Raw genomic sequence first — 8159 nt, forward strand, 5'->3', positions numbered from 1 at the left:
ACTATTATTTATTCTTGAAATATTTAACATATGGTACAGCATACATGTTTATATGATGCTCCTAATATATATGAGGAAAATAAAGCGATACAAAATATCTTTTTCACAACATGAACCTAGAGGTACAGATTACATAATTATTCAGACCTGGAACAGCTTGTAAACATTTGTAAGTATGTTCAACCTCAGAAATCTAGGCTTATGTGTCTGATGATTTAAGACTTCTTTTAACCTCTGACTCTTCATAGCATCTGAAAGTACTCTGTAAAGCAAGAATCTACTATAAAATAAGATTACATGGGGCTTTCAAACAACAAATGAAAGAAAGAAATGAGTGGTAAGATGTAAGGAAGATTAAATACTGTTTTTCATTTTAAATTTTAGTCTCTGGTTGAACATTTCTTCCCTGCTATTTGGTAATTCTAAACATCTAGAAAGTCTGTAGACATTTTATTCTAAGTAAATCTTTAAATAAAAACCAAAATGGAAATCTGTATGATTTTACATTATTTGAAGAGACTTTCAATATTTTCTCAAAGAAACCCTGAATTTCTAAGAAATAAAACTATAAGTGAAAATAGGAATTAGGAGCATAGGAAGTCAAAACTATTATATTGCTATTTGTTTATGTTGTTTAGTTTTGATTTGACCTGTTTTCCAAAGGCATGGCTAGATGAAATGAGAATCTGACTAGAGTCCACATGCTCACACTTCCTCCTTCTCTTGTAGGGTAAACTGAGCGTTTCCTCTTACAAATCACTCACATGGATTGCAAAATAAGGTAAAAAGATGTTCAACAAGTACGGTAAAGTTATCAAATTAAATATTAAAAACACCATATTAAAACATTAGTTTAAACTTCTTTTAACTAAGATTTCAGAAATTATATCACCAAAGACTTTAGCCCTGATTCTCAGTCTATAATATGGAAGACATTTGCCAGATGACTTTTATTAACACTTTGAAATTTTTAAGAACATGGGCCTAAGGTAATCAAGGAATGCCAACTTACTACAAACTTTGTAACAACACAAAAACAAATGTACCTGGGAACACCACAAAGGGAGTAAAGCCCTTATTACCACAGAGCTCCAAGTAATTCCACTATTCTTGTTTCATGCTTTCTGGCAACATGGCAAGGTAAGAGTCAGTATTCCCTTTTTATATATGAGAAAACTGCCAGGGAAAAATCAATAATTTGCTGTATATGAGTTTTCTGCGGTTGCTGTAAAGTACTACAAACTGGTGGACTAAACAACAGAAATTTACTGTCTCATAGTTCTGAAGGCTGGAATTCCAGTATCAAGGTGCCCTAACAAAGTACTAGAGACCAGATGGCTTTTCAGCAATATAATTGATTTATCACCATTCTGGAAGCTGAAAGTCTGACGTGAAGGTGCCAGCATAATTGGGTCTTGGTGAGACCCCACTTCTCCTTCTATCCTCACATAGCCCAAATGAGCTAGCTCTCTGCCTTCTTTTAATAAGGGCACTAGATAATCCTATTCACAAGGGTTCCACCCTCATGACATAATTACCTCCCAAAAGTTCCACCTCCCTGAATACTATCTAATTGCTGATTATATTTCAACATTTCAAGTTTGGAAGGACACAAACATTCAGTCTATCATGCAAGGTATCTGCAGGATTGGCTCCTTTCAATCCTTCCAATGTGAGGAAAGATCTGTTCCAGGCCTTCTCCTTGGCTTCTAGATGGCCATCTCTTCCCTGTTTCTTCATATCTCCCCTCTGTTCATGTCTGTGTCCAAATTTCCTCTTCTTATAAAGACATTAGTCATATTAGACACACAAATGACCTCATTTTGATTTGATTAACCCTGTAAAGACCCTATCTTCAAATAAGGTCGGATTCTGAGACACTAGAAGTTAGAACATCAACACAGGAATGGGGGATGAGAGCCACAATTCAATCCATAATGCTTGCCAGAGTAGCTTTAGTAAATAGGCAAAGAAGTTGGAAGTTCAAACACAGGTATGCCTAATTCCAAAGCCTATGGTCTTCACACAACAGGGTACTTCTTCTTATATGAGGCAAGATACATTCAGTAGATAATTATGCATTCGGTAGATAATTGTTTGGTAGATAAATGATAGTCACTCATTAGTCCTAGAGCCAAGAAGCTTACTTCTCTGCCAAGGAAGGCAGTTGCCTAAGTGACCTGTGATATGACTTAAGACGACCTAGAAAGCCATTTGCTCACATAGGTCAGCCCAAATGCTACCTTCACTTGGATGGACTTTCCTAAATCCTTTATTATAACTAATAAATATTTTTGTGTTTTCTTCAACTTACAGCATGAATAATATTTTCTGTCTGACTATACCAACAAATTATAAGCTATTTGAAAGCTTGTGTTCCAATAAAATAAAAAGAAAATGAAAATCAAGAGAATGAAAAATGAAATCTAAGGAAATATACGTTAAAGCCACCATAGGTTACCACGACCCAACTACTGGGATGATTAAAATTTAAAAATACTGACAATCCCAACTGAAAGTCTCATACATTGCAGATGACAATGAGAAATGTTATAGCCATTCTGGGAAACAGTCTGGCTGTTTCTGATAACATGAAATATATACTTACCATATGATCTAGAACTCCCACTCCTGGATATTTACTGCAGAAGAAAGAAAACTTACGTTTACACAAACATCTGTGCAAAAATGTTCATAGTAGTTTTATCTATAATAATAAAAACGTGGAAATTACCCAAATGTTCTTCAAAAGGTGAATGAATAAACAAACTATGATTCTTCCATGCAATGTAATAATACTCATTAGTATTTTAAAAAGAACTACTGATACATGCAACAGTTGGAACAGATCTGAGTAAAATAACCTAATAACAAAAGTTTATACAGCTGACCCTTGAACAATGTGGAGATTGGATGCCAGCCCTCTGCAAAGTCAAAAACTAGTGGATAACTTTGGACTTCCACAAAACTTAACTTCTAACAGTCTACTATGAGAAGTAGTTGACTTGAAGTACTGTTGAAGTTTTACCAATAACATAGTCAATTAACATATATTTTATATGTTATCAATATTATGTGCTATATATTCATAACAAAGTAAGCTAGAAACAGAAATGTTACTAAGAAAATCATAAGAGAAAATATATTTACTATTCATTAAGTGGAAGTGGATCTTCATAAACATCTTCATTCTTTTCAACTTCATGTTCAGTAGACTGAGGAAGAGGAGGAAAAGGAGGGACTGGTCTTGCTGTCTTAGAGGTGGAAGAGGTAGAGGAGGTGGATGAGGCCAGCACACTCGATGTGTAACCAAAATACAGATTCAGTAGCTCACTGCTTGCAAAATCCAATTAACAAGAGCCAGGTCTGGTATAAAGAAAGTGACATTTCATTCCAAAGCTGGCTTAGGGAAAGTGAGGCAGGAGAGTTCCCTTGACGCCTTCATGGGGCTTGCCACACAAGTGTGTGCTTAAAACCTTTGTGCGAGGGGGAGCACACAGGTGAGTGGGTACAGGAGCCAGGGCAAGTACCTACGGGTGCCAGCAGGAACGAACCCTGAACCAGCTTGCAGCAGTGTCTAGGTGTTGCCCACAACCTCTGGAGCCCCAGAGAGTGCGTGTTACAAACAGTGGTCTTTTAGCTTTGCTGTCTGTGGATGGCTTAAGGCTCAGTGAAGAGTCAGTGTGAGACTTTTTGGGTTCCCAAACCCAGTGTGTCCTGAATTCTTGTCTGGCAACCAGGAAGAATCAGATCACATGAACAGATTGAAGGGTGGTGTATGCAGAGGATTTTATTGGGTTATGGAAGTGACTTTTAGCGAGATGAGGAACTGGAAAGAGGATGGAGTGGGAAGATAATCTTCCCCTGGAGTTTGGCTGTCCTTGGCTGACCTCTTCTCTGACCATTCCCGGCCAAACTCCTCTTGATGTTCAGATGTTTCTCTTCTCTCCTTCTCTGCTACGCTGAAAAGGACATTTTTTTTTTTTTTTTTTTTAATGAGTAGAAGGTGAGGGGTGTGGCAGGCCAAAAGGCAACATTCAGGTGGGAAAACAGAGTGAAGTATTCTTTTAGAGGTATGGGCCCAGGCTTGAGGGTGGAACACTTTGCAAGGGACCCTGCCCTTTTCTGAAATACCCAGTATTTCCCTGCCTCCTGCCCATACTGAAAGGAGTAAAGGCTTCCAGACCTAAGGGTACCAGTTCACTTGTGGAGCAGAAAGCAGGTGCTTTTAAAGGTGGGAGTGTGGCATGGCTGGCATGAATGGCCTGAAAGGAGCAGGTGGGGTCCATCAACCTGCTTCAGTGCCTTATCTACTGGGTTGGTCAAGTTGCCATCTTTATGGGCAGAACTGCGTTGTAAAGGTGGCGAAGCTCACCAGGTGAGAAAGGTTCTTAGTAAGCATACTTAGGTTGCAAATTGACTGTTATCTCTCAAGGCATTCCCTTGGTTAGAGAGTGTTCTGCCTGGAGCTTCTAAGCACATAGTTAGATGAATTTGTCCTGTAAGGAATGTCTGGTAAAGGGGAGAGAAAAGGTTATAATTGCATTTCTAAAGAGCTAAGTAGGAAGTGGGCAGCTGGGGAAACAGAAAAGAGGAAAGAAAATAATCATAATAATAAATAGTAATGTATTCTCTTTTTCTTAGAAAATAGGAGTACTCAGTTACAGGCGTAATTTTTATGTAAGAAAATATGCATAAAAGTAGACCCACACAGTTCAAACCTGTGTTGTTCGAGTCAATGGTATACATATGATTGCATGTATATGATATCCTTTAAAGGGAAAATAACATTGATAGACAACAGATGAGTAGTTTCCAGGATTCACGTGTGGAGGTAGAGTGTGACTATAAAAAAAGAGAATAAGGGAGCTTCTTGGGTAACGGAATTTTTCTGTATCTTAATTATAGGGTTGGTTACATGAATTGATATGTGTGTTAAAATTCATAAAGTTGTGCACCAAAATAAATTCAATTTTATTTTTTATTCTATTTTATTTTATTTTTTGAGACATAGTTTCACTCTTGTTACCTAAGATGGAGTGCAATGGCTCAAGCTCGGCTCACCGCAACCTCCGCCTCCTGGGTTCAAGCAATTCTCCTGCCTCAGCCTCCTGAGTAGCTGGGACTACAGGTGCATGCCACCATGCCCAACTAATTTTTGTATTTTTTAGTAGAGACAGGGTTTCACCATGTTGACCAGGATGGTCTTGATCTCTTGACCTTATGATCCAACCACCTCGGCCTCCCAAAGTGCTGGATTATAGGTGTGAGCCACTGCACCTGGCCATCAATTTTATTATATAGTAATTCTTAAAATAAAATTAAAATGTCTCTCCTCTTTCAACATTGAAGGATTAAAAATATTAATTAAATTGTATTCCCTTATCTTCATTATAAGCCCAAAGATTTCATATTTCCTACCTGTATTTGGTATTTGCCTTTTTATAAAATGAATAAATTACATCTATATGAGAGCACTAATAAATGGGATATGATTAATTTTGCAAAAGATGCATTATAATTTAAAAATTGACTTTTTTTTTTTTTTTTTGGAATTTAACTCTTGTTGCCCAGGCTAGAGTGCAGTGGTGTGATCTCAGCTCACTGCAACCTACACCTCCCCGGTTCAAGTGATTCTCCTGCCTCAGCCTCCTGAGTAGCTGGGATTACAGGCACATGCCACCACACCCGGTAATTTTTGTATTTTATTAGTACGTGTTGGCCAAGCTGGTCTCAAACTCTTGACCTCAGGTGATCTGCCCACCTCGGCCTTCCAAAGTGCTGGGATTACAGGAGTGAGCCACAGTGCCTATCCTAAAAATAAATTCTTTTAGTAAAATTTAATTTTTTGAATTGTTTCCCCGGGTATTGACAAGGTTCTTAGAATGGCACACGGTTAGTCTTAGTGTGAAATATCTTTTGTCTCACATCCTCTCTTAAGACTAGAAGTTAGATGCGAAGAGAATCCTAGATTGTTAGTAATTTTACCTTAGTATCTGTTATTGCTGTTTAGAAGACCGCATGAGGAGGAGTAGAATTGTGCTCTCTTGTAGGTCAGTTTATCTTTCCACGTTGTTGCTTATAGAATTTTCTTATTGTTTTTGTTCTTCTACAGATTCAACATGCTACAGCTAGATTGCTTGCTCATTATTCTTATTTAATCTTGCCCGGAACTCTGATTCCTCAAATTAAAGACTCAGCTCATCCTTAAATTATGGAAGATTCTTAGCCATTATCTCTTTGAATAGTTTCTCTTCTCTACTCTTTTTTTTTCCCTCTAAGAAATCATGTGTTTTTGGGTTTCGTTTTTCTCCCAACTTAGTTTTAGGCCCTAAATTCCTTTACAGACATCAAGTTTTCCAAATTCTTTTCTCCATTGGTGAGTGGGCTTTTCTAGTTTCTCAATAAAGAACACTTCAAGGCTTCAGAATTTATGTAGGGACCCAGTTATAACTTCCCAAATATTCAGAGCTGTAGCCCTGTCTCCTTATTCTGTCTTGTCATTAGAGCCTGAACTTTTACTGCCCAGACCCTGGGCCTTTATTTAGTCTGTCGGCTGCTGAGGTATCAGCCTTCTCTTTAGTATACTGGCTTTGATTTTTCTCCTTCATTTTTAAGAATTCTATATTTTTATTCTTTTTTTAGAACTTAGAAATATATAACTTATTATTATATTTGCTCCAGTATTTCTATCTGCTTCTTTCTCTCTCTCTCTCCTAGTGTGTGTGTTATGTGTGTGTGTAGGGAAGGGGCTTTGACTACTCATCTGTATCAGCTCATTCCACCATAATGACAAAAAGCATTTCAGATATTTACTAAGGACTGAGAATAGCCTTAGAAAAAAGTAAACTGTAGATCCATAGAGGATAGAATACCATATTATATTTCAGTTAATTATCCACTTGCATTATCCAGAGAAACACAAATAACCAGAGAAACACAGTGTTCTTACAATTTTAAGGATTTATGCTTGGGGGTACTCAATAAATAGTTCTTCAATGAATGATTATGAAGGAAGATGTCTAGGATATTGTACACTGGTGTGTGGAATATGAGCCATCAACATTTTCCTAATTTTTGTTTGTGGTGGAACAATTACTCTCACTATTTATTGAAAAAATAGACCCATTAAATTCTATCTGCCAAAGCATCATTAATCTTTAAAAGTTTACTATCTAGTGCAATACATGTTTGTGTGTGCATGTTTGTTGAATAGTAATTCCACCAATATGATATATGCCTTCTAAAAGCCAGGGGAGTAGCAGTCATTATAGAAACACAGAATAAAAATATCCTTGACCTTCTCAGAGAATATTAGTGAAGGCTTCCTATAGACAATTGCACTTGAACTGAAACATAATGGATGAATATGAAGGTGATATTACAGTGACAGTCAATAAGGAAAGACCATTTCAGGCTATGTATACAATACAAAATCAAAGGCAAAACAGTTTGAATGAGGAAAAAAGAAGTAAATGCACTGGAGAATTTCATATTTGTTTTGGGGTGGGAGATGACCTAAGAAGGCATTGTGGGAGGTAAATTGATCATGAACGCCATGTTGTGTCTTCCTAAGAGGTTTGAATTTTATTGTGTAGAAGACACTATGTCATTAAAGGATTTTAAAAGGGAAATGATATGATCAAATTAGGGATTTATAAGGCATGTTTTTTGAGCAATGTGGAGGAGATTTGGAGGTAAAAAAGACTATTTAACTGCCTGGCAAGAAAGTAGAAGACCTCATCTCAGGTATTAAAAGCGGGCCAGTGTGGAGGAGAAAGATTACAGAAATAACTAGGAGGCCAAATCCAGAAAGCTTGCAAAATCTGGAATATGCGAATGGACTGAAAATACCAGTTCAGGCCAGGCTCGGTGGCTCTCGCCTATAATCCCAGCCCTTTGTGAAGCCAACGTGGGCGGATCACCAGGTCAGGGGTTCGAGATCAGCCTGGCTAACATGGTGAAACCCCGTCTCTATTAAATATACAAAAATTAGCTGGGCATGGTGGAGCATGCCTGTAGTCCCAGCTAGGCTGAGGTAGGAGAATCGCTTGAACCTGGGAGGCGGAGGTTTCAGTGAGCTGAAATCACGCCATTGCACACTCCAGCCTGGGTGACAGAGCAAAACTCCGTCTGAGAAAAAAAAAAGAAAGAAAGAA

This window comes from Cebus imitator, unplaced genomic scaffold, assembly GCF_001604975.1.
Source record: "Cebus imitator isolate Cc_AM_T3 unplaced genomic scaffold, Cebus_imitator-1.0 Scaffold80, whole genome shotgun sequence".
In the NCBI taxonomy this organism is placed as follows: Eukaryota; Metazoa; Chordata; class Mammalia; order Primates; family Cebidae; genus Cebus; species Cebus imitator.